Source organism: Pollicipes pollicipes, unplaced genomic scaffold (assembly GCF_011947565.3).
Source record: "Pollicipes pollicipes isolate AB1234 unplaced genomic scaffold, Ppol_2.1 Scaffold_7231;HRSCAF=8579_pilon_pilon_pilon, whole genome shotgun sequence".
NCBI lineage: Eukaryota > Metazoa > Arthropoda > Thecostraca > Pollicipedomorpha > Pollicipedidae > Pollicipes > Pollicipes pollicipes.
This window is the reverse complement of record NW_023597034.1, coordinates 24,129,461-24,146,117: the sequence shown is the minus strand read 5'-3', so window position 1 is coordinate 24,146,117 and position 16,657 is coordinate 24,129,461. Positions and strand designations below refer to the sequence as shown.

At 48.5% G+C, this 16,657-nt stretch overlaps 1 non-coding gene across 1 annotated transcript; it reads right to left on the bottom strand.

Moving 5' to 3' along the window:
- Positions 1–15,253: 15,253 nt before the first annotated feature.
- LOC119110753 (U6 spliceosomal RNA) lies at positions 15,254–15,360 on the bottom strand. Its single transcript, XR_005095553.1, has one exon. It is a non-coding gene; the product is annotated as a U6 spliceosomal RNA (small nuclear RNA).
- Between the last annotated feature and the right edge of the window lie 1,297 nt (positions 15,361–16,657).

Genomic DNA, 16,657 nt, shown 5'->3' with positions numbered 1-16,657 from the left:
GAGTGAGGGCGCCACACTGATCTTATCCATATCCCTGTAGTGCTACTAGCTCACCTATACATGCAAAGATTGATTAATGGCACATGTTTATAAAAAATATACAGATAGAGAGGTTAACAACAAAACTTTATACATATGCATTCACAGGTGCATCATACAAAGCTCAGTTACACATCATTACCTATCTACATGCAAACTTACACAATATCAAAATGATAAATCAGGTGCATCCTCTGCTTACTGACAAACTGAATTGTGGACAACCACTGTGCATCACACCCTGTTTTTTTAATGAGTCTTAGGCAGATGCAACTGACTATGAAAGCCTTATGTATGTGACATCACTAACATGTAGTCCTTTTGGCCTTTACATAATTAATATAAACATACCAAAAGTGTTCCTCTTCCTATCCTTCTCTTTCTGCTCTTCTCCTCTTTCAGTTTCTCACCTTCTCTTTCTGTCACTCTTTCCTTACACTCCTCCTCCACTTCTGCTCCTCCTCTCTTCCTGCACCTCCTGTTATCCCTCTCCTCTTCTCCAAGTTCCCTATGATCCTATGCAGGGAAAATTGTAATAGTGTCACTGCAGGACCTTATGCCTGACAGCAAAGAACATGGCAGCATTGCCACCTGTCAGGTTACAGCAATTATAACCACAGGCTGAAAAGAGGCCAGCCTCATATCTGATCCCACATGGGAACCGCAAGCCTAACATTAATGTTGTATGTAGATACCTTAGTACCTACGCACCTACCCACCATGCTGTAGGTAGAGCAGGTTATAGCAAGGTGATCCTGCACCGGCCTGCAGTGGTTAACATTTATAGATCAGCCCCCCGGTATTTATTTACCTTTTTGGAATGACTTGATAGCGGTCCAAAACTAAATCCCATGTAACTTTAGACGTGTGGATGCATGCTGCGTGAAAATTGAAGACAACGAATTCCACTTTGCCTCGCTGAATACCTCAAACTCGCAACTACGATGCACATAATCCCAATCAGCTTCGGTCACCCTCCGGGCCCCTCACCCCCACCACATCAAGACAAACAAACAAGCCACGCACAGGAGTTCTGGCGCACTCACAGACATTGTGATGGCATTCTAGCACTCGTCAATGACCCAGCCAAGTACAAGTACCACGGGTCGGTCCTGAAATGACAGGCTGTGATGAATAGTCTAAGAAAAGCCATTTATGCAGTTGCACCAACACAAATTGTTAAGTTTGTGGTAGAAAATTCATAGAGCTTTACAGCCATGCATTTCAAGTTGCTATTTTCCACCTACAAATATGTCTTATCTTCTGGTGGCGCAAGACAACGCCGAGATAATGCAGTACCTATACTACAAATTGATAGATATTTATCATTCTAAGGCATATCATGTCATTTCAACACCCTCTGAGGAAGGCCCGTGTCTGGGCGATACCAAAACACGTAAATTTTTTAATTAAATTTGGCTAACTTTGCTAAAAACTTGCTGTTCTCCGGCTTGTACTCCGGCTTGTTCTCCCCGGGTCTCCCCATAGCCCCCATTGTGAGAAGAGCAACCAAGTACTGCGATTTTTTTCCCACCGGGTTATGGACCATCTCTATCTCACAAGTATAGGTACTGGTTGAGCCTGGAGACGTGATACCGTTGTTAAATAATTAAGGTATCCTCGAATCTTCAAAGACCGGCATTTACCGATTTCTGAAAAAGTGGTTGGCGTACTATCATTTATACAATAGTAATAAGTTTTGGAATGCTGCATGCCACAAACTCCCATTTTGGGAACGTAATTTCCGATGACATTTAAGAACCCAAAAGAAGCCGTTACCACCAAAAGTGTCGCCCACAAACGTGATATTTGGATACCATTTAATGTCACGATTCTATCTTAAAAGTGCCGATATGTGGTGTGTTTGAATGCTATGATTTGCAGTTTAATTGCAAGTTGGATGGTGATTGGTGGCTGGTATGACACGAGCAGGAATGAAACAAGCGCTTTGAAAAGGATGAAAAGGATATTTTGGAATTTTCTCACCAAACCGTTTGCAAGATGCACGTCCTTTGGTAAAATCGCTAACATGTTTTCTTAATATGAGGTAAGTTAAGAGCATAGTTGGCATCCTGGAGTTATTGCTCTGCGAGTCTTTGAATGATCTAGTTGAAATAGATGTGCCATAGGTGGTTTTAGTGCTGCTAGTGACTTTCTGGTCCAACGAATATTGTTGTAGGTGTCTGTTGCGACGCGGACCTCCACTGCTCGAAAATGCGCTCGTCAGTTGCAGGAGGCTGAGTTGCCGGTGGTCTCGGGTACGGGAGGCGAGGGGTTCGTCGCGTGGTGGGAGCCAGAGCCGTGATATGCTTGTCCGTTTCTTGAAAAGGTATCGGCGGGTGTGTGCGTTGTGGAGAATGCGGTCTTACTCAGGTGCGCCATATATTTTCCCCACAGGTAATGACTTGTGAGGTATGTGGCAGTGGTAGGTACTTAAAACAAGCACATTTCACATTTCAGTTTATTTCGTTTCCACAGAAGTAACTCACATAAGTTGTCATCACTCTTCAGGAGTTGCATAGGCTTGTACAAGTGCATCTAACCCATCTAATACAGTGATGGAGGGCATTGACATGAACGCCCAGGATTTGCCATCTCCTCCAGGATTCCAGATGCTTGTTTCCATTTCTTGGTGCTCCATAGTTTGGTCCCTGGAAATCAAGTAAAAGTTATGACTCACTTTATGAAAGCAAAGTTCATGCACCCTTCTGGCTGTCAAGAAAGCAAAACTGCCTGCCTTGGTACTTATACTCAGGCTCATACATTTGAAATGGCATCTGCTTTGTGGGGCGACTGCAGCGTTTATCTGGAGTACAAAAATTGTCATTCTTTCCAGCCAAGAGCCTGGAGTACAAAATTTCCTGGTGCCATACCCACCAGAAAACGGAGGTTTTTCCCACACTGCTATTATCTGACAACATTTTGCGAATATGTTGCTGTCGCGCACGGTGACGCCATGGGGTGGCCAGTAGGAGCGCGGCTACATGAAACCATGGCAGGCTTTGCAGCGTGCGCCGGCTTCCCGGGTGTAGTTGCAGCCATCGACGGGTTCTTTCTCTTCATGGATGCACCCAGCAAGGAGATAGCAGCTGCTCATAATACCCACAAGCATCGCCAAAACAGTACATCTCCTGGCTGCCTGTGATCACCGCAGCGCACTCACTGATGTACCTGCAGGGTTCATCATCGCGATCCGCCCACGATTCTCGTGTTTTTTTCGGAGAAGGCCCCCCTCTGCTGCGACCTCAGGGAGCATCGGCGGCAGCTTTTCCAATCTAACGCACACCTCGTCAAGGGCAGGAGTTTCCCCTTCCCCCATAGATCATCACCCATTCCCGAGACAACGATCACCTCAGCCCCACTCAGCGCCACTTCCACAGGCCATACAAAAAAACACGTGTCCAAATTGAACGTGCTTTCAGCATGCTGAAAAACAGTCTGCAGCAACTAAAACATGTAGAAGTGAAAAACATGAGCAGTGTGGCTGAGGTTATCATTGCATTGATCATTGCACCATGCATCGATTACTACATTGTGCATCATGAGCATGGGGCAGGGGATGACATAGTGCCTGCAGAGGCCCATGAGGCAGAACCTGTGGAACGGATCGACATAGGTGCACAGTTGCTTTCTAGCATACAGAACCTGCAGGTGCAGTGCGTGGGCATCACAAAGCGACAGCACATGGCTGACCGCCTTATGGCAAAGATGATGCATGCAGCCTGCTCCAGGTAAATGTTGCAATGTGAAGATGGCGAAAGATAAAAGCAGATCAGAAATAACAGTCAGTTCATTACATTCAAATCAGCACACACACTTTGGGAAACAGATCGTTAAGGGGCAGCAGGAGGCGTCTTTGGAAGGATCATAGACTGAAAAGCTTGGAGACTCTCCACATCTAGAAACACAACAATTCGTGTACACCCAGTTACTGGGACTACTTTGGGCAGCGTACATTGTGGCAATTCCATTGTTTATTTGCCTAGTGCGTGTCAAATATTATCCACACGTGTTAACATTTGGCACATAACATTTTAAGAATTAAATGTTCACTGCTTTCCATAATTGACCATTTAGGTTATATCATGAGAGTAAAAGCTCATTCAAACAATACTTAAATACAAGATGATGACATCTATGACATGCATCAATTTTTTTACAACTCACCCACCTTGTCAAACACAGCAGACAAAACTATGGCCATAGTGAATGTTTCTTTGGCAAAGTAAGCATATATAATGGCCACATTAGGAAGATTCAATGTAAGCAAGATAAGGACAGGCCATTGCTTCATGTGTACAGAACAAATGGCTCAAATTATACATACAATCTTTATCATCAATAGAAATATTCAACTATGACAATTTTATGTTCCTGTCTTGCCAAAACTCGACCTTCCCCTTGTTTATAATCTGTCACGCGTGCAATGAAGTACAGTTCGGTGAAGAAGTGACCTAGAAAATAAGTGCAAGCATATCAATAATATAATTTTCATGCAGCATAATAATCATGCTTGCAGGCCACAGAACTGCAAGTTTGTCTGGTTAACCCCTACCAACCAATGCCTGTGCAGTCCAGTCATTCAAAATAATCAATCAGGCCTATGAAACAAACCAGCTTGCATTGCAGGAACACTTAACTGATATAATGCAGTAGCACCTAGGCAAAGAAGTTAAGTAACAATGCATATAGGTGTGTATCTACGATCAAATCACTAAGCGGGCAATGATGGCTGACAAATCAGCGTACCTACTGCGCCTTGGCCAGGTATGTCGTGACCTGCAACCCTTGACGAACTATCATTAACGAAAAGCAAGCGAGTTTGACTAATACATTTTCAATCAGTAATAGTAAACTACTCTATGGCGGTAGCGTAACTTATAAATGGCAGATCTAGGGGGCTAGAGGAGGCCCTCCGCATTCATCATACCCCATCCGCAAACGCGTCGTGGGCGTTGCTATGCGTTGCTCTGTAAATAAATGCGAGCTACCGCACTTACTTCGTCTCTCGGCCAAGTAAGGAATGGGCTTGGGCCGTGACGTCATAGGAAAATCGGTAGCTACGTCATCCATCGACTGGGCTTACTCGAAGTAGGGAATGGGCTTCGATTTGGTCATGAAGAATGGGGCCCAGGTGCAGTGTGTCCCCTACCTGAAGACATGAGACCTGAACAGCTGGGCATTCAGTGCACGTTTCAAACAAGAATCACGTTTTTGCTACGCAATACAGGAAGTTAGTGTCGTTAGCGATTACAGAAAGAAGGTTTTTCATCAAACAACACAAGAGAAGTGCCATATTCGAGCACGTGAATGCAAGCTAATAATTTTAGATCATGGATTAAAGAGAGTGTTCCAAGGCCATGTAATAAGGTATGATCATCCGGGGATTTTTCCGGCACCTTTCCTTCACTATTACGGTAACGTCACAAAGTCGCAGCTTGGCATCACCGCGCCGCCTGCATTACCTTCGCGCCTGCCACACCGGTGCATCTACTAACAAATGCATTTGGTGATCGCCACAGGGCACTTCAAAAACTACTATGAGGAAATATGAAAGGGGATTTTTGTCACACATGTTGTAAAACAGCGGACATAGGCCTAGGAACCAGGAACCCATGTTCCATGGCACTCCCATTTGCTGGGGATGCCAAACATTGAGTCTATGGGGATGCATCGAAGTTGACCAGCCTACAGCTGCTTAAATGCAAGTAAGCGAATCTGCCCAAGGTCCAGCCACTGCCAAAGGAAGAACTGAGCGGCACCAGTATCATCATCCGACCTGTCGCGTCCGTCACGTCACGTCCGTATCCGTCACGCCATGCAGCCAATTTATCGAACACGTATGACCCATAATTCGCCGTATTTTACTACAACGATTCTTGCGCCCAGCATACACTTCATTGTGCACACTCGGCGAAGACCCAAAATAAACAGGGGGGGGGGGGGGGGCGTAGAACACAGCGATAGGTTTTTCAGCATAAATCCAGATTTATGCGACATGATAACCAGTCTGAAATAACCCAAACGCTTATGTGCGAAGGAACCGTCTATACCTCAGACAGACACACAAGCATGCAAGACAAAAAAGAAGGCATGACGATGCTCATTTAAGCTCACTTTCGTATGTTCACATAAGCGCAACGATGTTCACTTCGCGCTGTCCACCTGATGTCGCACCTGTTAAGCTGCGCGCCTGGCAGCAGCTCGCTCAGCCCCAGCCTGATTAAGCCACTTGAGGTGCAGATGGATGCGCGTCTTCACCAGCTTCCGAGCAATCCGCTTGTCCAGCGCAGAACTTCCTCAGCAGGAGTTTTGTGGGGCGGTCCACGATGCGAATGGCTCGGTTCATGCCTCGGTCAATCACTAGTTGGAACACGATGTCGAAAGCCTCAACAACGCTCGTCCAGGCCAGCAGCGGCACCATCAGACCACCCTGTCTAATTGTGAATATCCAGCTGTCTGGCACACAGCTGGGTGGTGCCTCTCGGGTCGACAGTCCCATACTTGGATCGAGGTGTTTGCACTTGACCGCCACGAAGCCCGCAACGAAGGCCGGCGCCTCGTGTTCGATGTGTATCCTCGTCCATCTCGTCGCCGCAGCGGGGATTATTTTCGGTCCTCTCGCCGTCACTGCCATGGAGCTTGCCTTTGCCCGACTCGTTGAACCCGCCGTTCTCGTCCACTTTGCTCAGGACGGGCATTGGGGACATCACAGCTGCTTGCTGGTAGGCGGCCTCCATGTCATCCATATGCGCTGCCGCTTCCCCCACAGCTGGATCTTGGATCTGCGACACAACGAAGCAGTCATTTCCGTGTACCTATCATGCGCATTATTCGGATCCTTTTACAAATCACCAGTTTTGTTTTTCATTACGACAGCAAAACGTCTTGGACCCGGACATGCCCATTCTTTCGTTATCGCATGCTTCTTTTTATACACAACCACCTCTTTTGTGGTCCAGCGTGATATAATCCGAGCGGGTAAGAGGGACGGCCACCAGCCGACGAGTACCGCACCTGCGTGCACCACTCTGGTATCTCCGGCTCCTGGCCATAACCACGGATCTGTCTGGATGGACCCGTTTCATAGTCATTTCATTGCATCGGCTGCCCCAGGGTGCTGGCGCCGCCATTACTGTTTTTCGACGCAAAAATACACCAGAGCAGCACGGCCCTCCGAGGCTCCACCCCCCCCCCCCCCCCCCCCGCCTCCATTCGTTTCTGCGCGTGAGGTTCAAGGCCTATGGTTTAGGCACAGCAGCAGTTTTTTTTACCACATTAGCATACGTGATCCCGGAGTTTGGTGACGTGGCAAATAGCCTTTATTTGAAATCTCAGGCATTACCATGAACAGTAACACGAAGAACCCAAAAGTGTTTCAAATGTAACAAGACTCGCAAAAAGTCGAGTGAACATTTATGGTACAGCTGAAATAACTGTTTAAGGCACCAGGGCAAACCAATATTGGAAGCTCATTGATGCGCTAGGTACTGTACCTATTAACGGTTGTGGGGTTTGTTGGTCAGTTCACAGTGCGTAGATGTACTGTCAATGGGACTGGGACTCGCTCGTGGAAACTAACCATCCCCCCGTCGCAAACTTTGGCTACGTCCCTGACCTTCACCCCCTATGGTTGGCTGTGCCACTTTTGTGCAGCGTCTGAAACTTGGGTGTTTCTGGGTGTTTTTAGCCTCAAGACATTTTGTTCTCCACAAATATACACCTAACGAATGCAAAAAATTCTTCTCTGTGAGCGATGTAGGCAATATGTTCCTCCACCCTTAACAGGATGACGCGCCGGACTCACGGCTGAACGACGGATACTGCTCGCGGGTTACAGCCGAATTTCTCTACCACATCACACATAATCTTTCCTTGCCATGCATTCAGCGCCCAGTTCTGCTGCGGCTCACCAGCACATGTCCAACTCACTTACCGTCCAACAACGGCACCAAGGCGCTCACACAGCGGGCCCGAGCCCGCACCCAAAACAACAGCGTCTCTCGACGGACCAGGGAGAAGCGCAGAGAATATCTCGTACACGGCACGACTCAACGTTTCTGGGTTGTGCGTAGAAATCATTGCAACACAAGAAAAAGAAAGTATATAATGTCACGCTTGCATGTACCCCTAAATATAGCCTGCATTTGTCATATATTGATGAATGAACCTTATAATTTTTTTCTTCAAACCAGCGCTTCTATTGATGTTGCGTTTGAAACTATCAAAAATCGGTACTGTATAGAACGTATAATGGTGACGTCAAACACCATCCCAATCACTCGCTTGGGCACGCGGAAAACCACGGTCCCTCGAGTCTTCGGCCCTTGGAGAGGATTTAACATTGGAGAAAAGACATATTCTCGGCCAAGAAATCCAAGCTGAATACGTGATAAAAATGCATTAAATGGTCATTAAATAAAAGCATGTAATTTTTCTATCGGTCTACAGAGCGTCGCCACAGAATCATGAGCTAAGTATAGGGCTGAAGCGGGCTTTTTTCTTTTCCGTTCATAATAACTTTTGCTGGTGTATTTATCTGATTATTTACGTCTTTAGAGATCTACCTTTTGTTCTAGCCGGATTTTGCCAGCCAATAGCTAGAAAAAAACAAAAAGGTCCTAAAAAGCAATACCAAAACCGATAAATAACCTACAGCGTCCGTGTCGTTGAAGACTGCTATTGTGTGGTAGTCAGGTCCCACTTTGTAAACAATATTATGGTCGGAAAATCTCGCTTGAGTGTCGTATAATAGTCTACAAACTGCACAGGGCGGCATGGATCATGCATGCATAAGTGACTGAATCGGGTTCAAAGATTTCTGCATAAAACACGGTAATTTCCCTTTTAAACACGCGCATGCTCACTTCGGCGTGCCGGCGATGTCCAGTCACATAGAAGGAACTGCACTTGGTCGAAGGCATGGTTTAACATTGGGTATGAGACTGGTCTTAACCAGATGGCCAGGATCATAGTCATAATCCTGAAAATGATCAGATCAGATTACCGCATTCTCCGCATTTATAGTCTTAGTCCAAGGGCAACGGTGTACTCTGTTTTCAGGACAGTTGCATCGTTTTTTGGAAAAGTAAAAAAAGGATTCATTGTGCTGTTTCACATTGTTGCAAGAGGCCGCTTCACAGGATGGCATCTTGCTGCCAAAAAAAACTGACTGATGCTCACTTTTGCCCCACGCCCACACACCACTTCAAAACCCTCCCATCTGCGATATAATATCACGCAATGAGGCCACACAACAATACAAACTTGATGCTACACTGCACGATGATCACGATATTACATGTGCTACCTTACATTGGTTTTACACGGCCTTGATGAAAATAGACAAGACCAGCGACAGCATTTCTGTGCGACGACTGCTCCTCACGCAATGCAGTCGACGTTGCCATGCAACGCCGCAGCGCGAGCCATTGCGACTGTGTGACGTCACCGCTTAACGTTAACCAGTCGCCAGCCCGACAAATTTCCCAAGCTGCGATGATGGCCCCCTGGAGTGTTCCATATTTCGATGCGGGATCTTTGTTCCACATTTCTGTTTAATAGCCTTGTGTAGAAATGGCCATAGTTTATTCTGGCCATGAAACACGACGCCTGCAGCTGCGCTGTAAATTAGTTATTTTCCTACGAGTAGGAGCAACTGATTATGTATATTTGGTAGAGGACCGTATCCTGCAAGCCGTGAGGTTCTATCCTTACTCTGGTCCGCGAGTCTCGTCGCCCCGTAACAATCAGCATGATATGTGTCGGCGCCGAATGTCCTTACAGGGGAATGAATGCGTGGCTAAATCTCCGCAGCGGTTGTAAGTATTGTTCTTTCCGGGAAGGGATTGGCACTGCCCACAAAAGTTATTGGTGTCAACATGGCCAAAGTTATGGCATATCTGCGCTCTTGATTTGAATGGGTCTTTCGTTTTGCCGGAAGTTTTTTCCATTACGCTGAAATGATTTGGCAAAGTTTCGACCTGAGAGGGGTTGTAACGTTGTTCTATAAGTGAGTTGGTTCTAGACGCAGATTGTTGAAGGTGGTAGCAGTCGAAAGTAGCTGCATTTTCCCGTAGACAGTATCATCCGCGTAAGCTAACCTTTCAAAATGCGTAGTAATGGCATCGCGTGCTTTCTGCAGGATGCCTGATGCGCTGTTGTTCATCTCTGAAATCCCTAAGCAAAAACAGATAATGATGGCATGCAATTTGTAAAGGGAAGTTTTTGGCGACCACGTTCTTAATATAAAGGTATAAGTCATACAAGTATGCATTTTTCTTCGCAGAATGCGTAATTTGCCCGAAATTGTTGAAGTTAGTGGTTTGCCTTGTACCATCGGGAAATGGTCTTGATTAAGCATGCATTTGCTTCAAGTATTAAAAACCGTCCACCCTCTGACGCTAAGTTACCACGGTAGCGGATTTCACGGGCAGTGGCCTGGCTTTAATAGTGTGTTGGCTTTTTTGCATCTGAAATTAATGCATAAGACCGCGTTACTTGTCAGGAAGGACAACCGCCCAGCCCCTGTGGCACTGACGTTGGAGGCGAACCTCACTTGGGCCTGCATTATGGCAGCGTAAATAGCATTGGAGCTTAATACCAAGCACGCGAGCGGTATGGTTTTCTTCGTCTCAGGCGGCAACGTTTCATCCATGTGATCACCCGCCGTCGGATGCCGACGTTCTCTCGCATTGTCGCCGCCTTGAAATCGGGCGGCGACCCTGTGACTAGACGATTTGGCGATCTCGCAGCCCAGTGCGGCTTACGAACGACGAAGTCAGTTTGGGTGAAATTTGGGTTACCTACTTGGCCCAACGTCAACACGGTCCATGCTGTTACGTGATCCAGCTGTTAACACAAATAGCATAAGAGTGTGAATGTTAACTTGCGTGCTGGTATCGTACAAATGCTGCATTTTCTGCGTGGCGATAGTGCCGGGCCACGCGTCTGGCGCTCTCGTCTCGGCGCCATCTTGTGCATGGACACGACCAATGTCGTGAGTACCTCGCGACACGTAATTGAAGGGTCGGATCCAGTCCGGTGATGTTTGAGGCGTCGATGCGCCTCGTGGCCAACCATGGAGTCCCAATGCCCGCGGCCCAAGCCGTCAATGCTGACCTCAGCGGCGAGCTCTGGTACGGTCCTGAGCAGTGCGGTCAAGCATGGCCCTGAGCAGCGAGCTCCGGTACGGTCCTGAGCAGTGCGGTGCGGCGCGGTACTGAGCAGCGAGGTCCGGTGCGGTCCATTGCGGTGCTCAGCGGCGTGGTCCGGCGTGGTCCTGAGCAGTGCGGTCCAGCGTGGTCCTGAGCAGTGCGGCCAGGTGCGGTCCTGAGCAGCGCTGTCCGGGGCGGTCCAGCGCGGTCCTGAGCAGTGCGGTCAGGTGCGGTCCTGAGCAGTGCGGTCCAACGCGGTCCTGAGCAGTGCGGTCCGGTGTGGTCCTGAGCAGTGCGGTCCAGCGTGGTCCTGAGCAGTGCGGCCCAACGCGGTCCAGCGCGGTCCTGAGCAGCGCTGTCCGGGGCGGTCCTGAGCAGCGCGGTCCAACGCGGTCCAGCGCGATCCTGAGCAGTGCGGTCAGGTGCGGTCCTGAGCAGTGCGGCCCAACGCGGTCCAGCGCGATCCTGAGCAGTGCGGTCCGGCGTGGTCCTGAGCAGTACGACTCAGCGCGGTCCTGAGCGGTGCGGTCCGGTGCGCTCCTGAGCGCTGCGCGTGGCGTCGTCCGGCGCCGCACCGCTGTGCGCGTCCTTGTTTGCAGCTAGTGACGTTACGCGTTCCCTCACGACCGGACAACACGGCCCTCTTTATGGGGGCGGGAGTGGCCGGTCGGGTGACAGCCTTGGGGGAGGGGGGGGGGGGCGGTGCACCGATAACACAGCGTCCGTGACCCGAGACGAGGGGCGGGGTGGCGGCTGTCCGGCTCTCCCCTCGGCGCCGGGGCCGTCTGTCAGTGTCCGGCTCAGAGACGGGGCGGGTGGCCGGCGTTCCCAATCGCAGATGACGTGGGCACGGGCGTCCGCGGGGTGGCGGACGGCGGCGGAGACGGCCCGGCGCCGACCCAATCAGGTTTGGAACGCCTCCCGCGCTGTGCCTAGTGCCAAACGCCTGCATGCATGGCACGCCACGTCTCGCGCATCCACGCCACGTGTCGTGCACGTGTCGTGCTCGTGTCGTCACCGTCGTACCATTTAGTGTTGTATTCCCGCCGGAGTCGGACTACACTAGCCTGCCCTCGATGACGTGAGCCCTGTTGCCGCAGCCGCGCGTGTATTCTGGAGGCGTGCGTTCCGCCGTTCTCATGACATACTCTGGAGGCTGGCAGCGCGCAGTGCAGCGGCGAGGACCGCTTGAGGTCGGTGCTCCGGATCAGCTCGGCCAGCGCGGTAGCGGCAGGAGCACCAACAGAACTGCTGGCTCGGCCGCGGTGTGCCTGCTCACAGGGGTGTAGTTACGCAGATGGAGGGGGGTGGGGGGGGGGGGGGAGGTTGAAGGGAGTGTTCCACATTTTTATGGGATTTTGAACTGAAATAACCATCTTGAAGGCCTTTCGGTGCTGTTCATAATCCTGCGGTTCTTAGGAGCTAGGGCCCTAGTTTGTGAGCTATACAACCGCGAAAATGGGGAAAGTTATATCGGGGTGAGTATTGCGATGTCACCTTAGCAGTCATGACGTCAGAACGTCATTCACATCCCGCCGTCCCGTAAGCCATGTGGCGATCAAGGCCAAGACAAATGTAATTGGTGAGGCGTTCATAGCTGGTGCTCGTGAGCGCCATTGCCAGATATAACGGCCGTCAATTGGCTCTCAAACAATGTCGTGCAGGGTACGATGACGTAATCAAACCATGACTTATTGAGGAGCGTAGTTCCCAAACATGGAGTTGGGCTCTCCAGAGCAGCATTTTCCACTTAAAAAGTATACCAGTAGTTAAATGTGAGCGTGTTGTATCATATCTGATGCTTGCTTCAATATCCTCAAGTGTGAAACATTCCCTTAAACAGTGAAAAATGGCTCAACCTGCCCCCGAATATGCCAACAAACAGGCTCCTCCCTGGATTTTGTCCACCGTCTTTTCAAGTCGGGGCTAAAACTCATTGTTGGGGTCTACCCCTGCCTGCTCGTTCGGTACTTGGTGGAAGTTAACATGTTCAATCTCTTCCAACGTTGATTTCATAGTTGGTATGTTTAATCTGTCCCAACGTTAATGTCGCTCGCCTTAGTTAGCTTGTGCTCCATCGTCTTTTTGCTGTGCCAATACAAAACGTGAAGGAAAACTTTTAATGCAAAACGAGGCCTCGGCACCCTTCCCCCTCCAATCTAAATATCAGAGCGACCTTCTTCAGACATAAGCTGCGGCTGATGACCATACTGCTAAAATAAATGACTTCCATGCCACCAACTTGAAAAGAAAACTGCCGTATGTTAAAATAAAGTAGCCTAATAGGCAGTGAAAAACGCAATTAGTGCGAGGTGAGGTTCCGAGTTCCTCTCAATGGCGTAATTTCGCTTCATTATTTTTTTTTTTGGGGGGGGGAGTGACCGGAAATGGCTCGCCCATGCATCTTACTGGATTTGGCCGACTTTCAACTAATAGTTGGGGCCGTGTCTGTCCCTCCCCGCCCCACATACACATTGTCCCTCAAACACAGTAGCTGAATAGGAAGCGACGCCCCGGGGTCCTGGGCTTACCCCCAATCATTTAAGAAAGCTGATGCCCCTGCGTACAGGATAACAGAAACACTAACCGAAAGAGCACGACCTTGCTTGGTGCTTCTAATCGAGCCTTGGATAGCTTTTAATTGCGTTGCCTCCAATCACTTTGAATGCTGTATCTGCCATGTGTTTCCGCTTTAGCATAGCGACGGAGCCAGCAGCGGCGGGGCCAATGACACATCAGGGCACCAGTGACATCATTGCCCTGCGCTGAGTCGCACGGGATTGCTGCATTAGGAAATCTAATGATGCCCCCCGTCCCCGTCCAGTGTTTCAACCGCCAGCTGACGTCAATGTCCGGCAAGCCTAGGAAAAAAGGAAGTCATGGCAGAAATCATGGCAGCTCATGGCAGTGACTTGAATGCCAGTAGGCCTATTCGCGGAAAATGATGAACTTCGTATCAGCGTCTCCCCATTCCCTCAACACGCAAGCACAAGACAACGCAGGATTTGGATCGGGTCGGCACGGCTGCCAAGGTCATTTATAGTGATTGGTAATAACGCAAAAGACTATATTTGCTGCGTGCTTGGTGGCACAGGCCATACGGGGAGCTGGAGATTATTAAATCCACCAACACAGTCACTGATTTTCTCCCTCTGAGCGTTGTGTTCTGCGAGGTTTTTATCCTTCCACGTCCTCTGAGAACTTGCTTGTTTTGCCCCGGAAGATTCTTGCAAGCCTCCTTCTGCGAGCTTAATGTCTACAATCCATTTTCGCTACTGGCATTGCCCTAAGGTTATGATCGCGTTTTTTGCAACGGTGTAGGCCATCGTTGATTTGAAGTGATTTGTACCTTTGTTGTTATAAATGCACCGCGACTGGAAAATCAGCTGGCCTTTATGAAACCAAGGTACGTTTGTAGAACTTCTCGAGAGGTTTGCAAAGTTGTGTATGTATTTGTAGATTTGTAATTTGTATTTGTATTTGTTGTTTTTATGTTTCTGCCTGAGGGAACTTTCTGTTGTTACAAATATGCCCACCAATTTACGAAGTACAATTAAATTTACAGCAACTGCCTTATGAGAAAGGCTACAGGCTGCGATTACAGCGCCACCTACATTGACCATGTAGTGAAACTAGCGCCATCTATATTATGCCTCCGATATCTGTTCGAACAATACGTTTTGAGAGCGTTAAACTCTTGTTTTGAAAATGATATAGAATCATAACAAGACATCTCACAGCCTCATCTGACCTCTTTCTTATAAACTTGTTTCAAATCGCTTGTGTGAGGTCATTTTTATTGATTGATGCTTCAAGAAACTGGGATAGCTGACCATGTTGTCCGTCTCTGCTAGCACTAGCACGAAATGAGCATGCACGGATTATGTGCTTAAATTACGTTAAGAATATCATTTTCGTGGCAAATTGATGTCACTTGTGTCGTCTTGTGATCGAAGACGTCTTTCCCGGGACAAAGTTGTGTTTACGGCCGCGCTTTGGTACTCATTGGTCTTTTAAAAAAGTTTGTCATTTAAAAAGTTGAAAATGTATTCATTTAGAAAAATTAGGAACGCTTCACGATTTTGCGTGTCATCCTTGCGCAGGGGCCATGCTAATCTTCTCTGTATCGTTCCAATTTTAGTATATGTACTGCCGAAGCAAGTACATTTAGATACTGTGAAGATGTGCTATATGAATGATGTGCGTTCCGGCACCCTCCGTTCAAGTTTGAAGTCTCTACGATGCTCAGGAGTTAAGTTATGGGAATTTTGCGTATTCAATGCGCCCGTATTACTAAGCATGTAATTTTGTTCTCGGTTTTGTGATGTCGAATGAATGTGATGTATAATGTATCAACAGTAATCCATTCTTTTCTCCTTCTCAGAATCCTGCCCGCGCTGCGGCTGCGGTCGCGGTCCCCTGTGGGAGTGGAGGGAACTAACTGTGGAATGGTTCCGTCACTGACCGTGGATATACCTGGCACCCCCTAATTCTCAGAAATGCGACAGTGCCCCCCTCTCCCCGTGAACTTGTAAAAATCCCCATACTAAGTACCCCAGTGCGAACAGGAGAAACCGTTATGACTTCCAACGCCATTCATGTGGTCTCACCATCGTACGTTGCTCTATTCCAGGTGGAATGGATGGTGACGTCATATCTGATAGGAAGTGCAGCAATCAATAACGGGACCACAACCGACTGACATTCACTTTCGGCTAGTCAGCTCTCAGCCAGGGACATCAGTGGCGTGCAGCAGTTGCCAGTGAGGATCCCAGCTCTTTATCACCTCTCCCTGCCAGTCAACTGGACCCAGCGGTCGCCAAGGAATCATACAGCAGCCGTTCTTCTCTCCGCCGTCCGGCCGGCTGGACGGCGGGACGGCCGCCGGCGGCCGCACGCCGGCCGTCTGCGCATGCGCACCGACCGGCGCGTGGCAGATGTAGTGCAGACGGCAGCGGCGTGTGGGCTGGCTATTGGCACGACTGTTACTGTCTTAAGACATTGTCAGAGCATGTGAAGACATTCATTCTCAGCTCACGTGCCACCAACCCACTCATACTGTACTTGGTACTGTATATACATACATACTTGGTACTTGGTACATACATACTGTACTGTACTTGTGTACTTGGTCTGAAACCGAGTTTTGATCATTTTGGGATGGGTCATGAGTTGTACTGATTCACTAGAAAAAATGACACTTTGAACCATAAGCTGAATCACATTCTTGGTAAATTTTATGAGAGGAATTGTGAGTCAATCATTACTATGTTGTGTCATTGAGTCATGCAACTCAACTAAAGATGGTAACATGAAGGAACACAGCAATCCCCATGCAAATTAATACCATTTCAACTGTTAAACTGGACAGCATGCAGCATTAACGGAAAAACTTTTTGCGAAATCGGCATGAAGTTTGTGACTGTCATCGCGAAGCATCAAACATAATATTTTTCATCTTG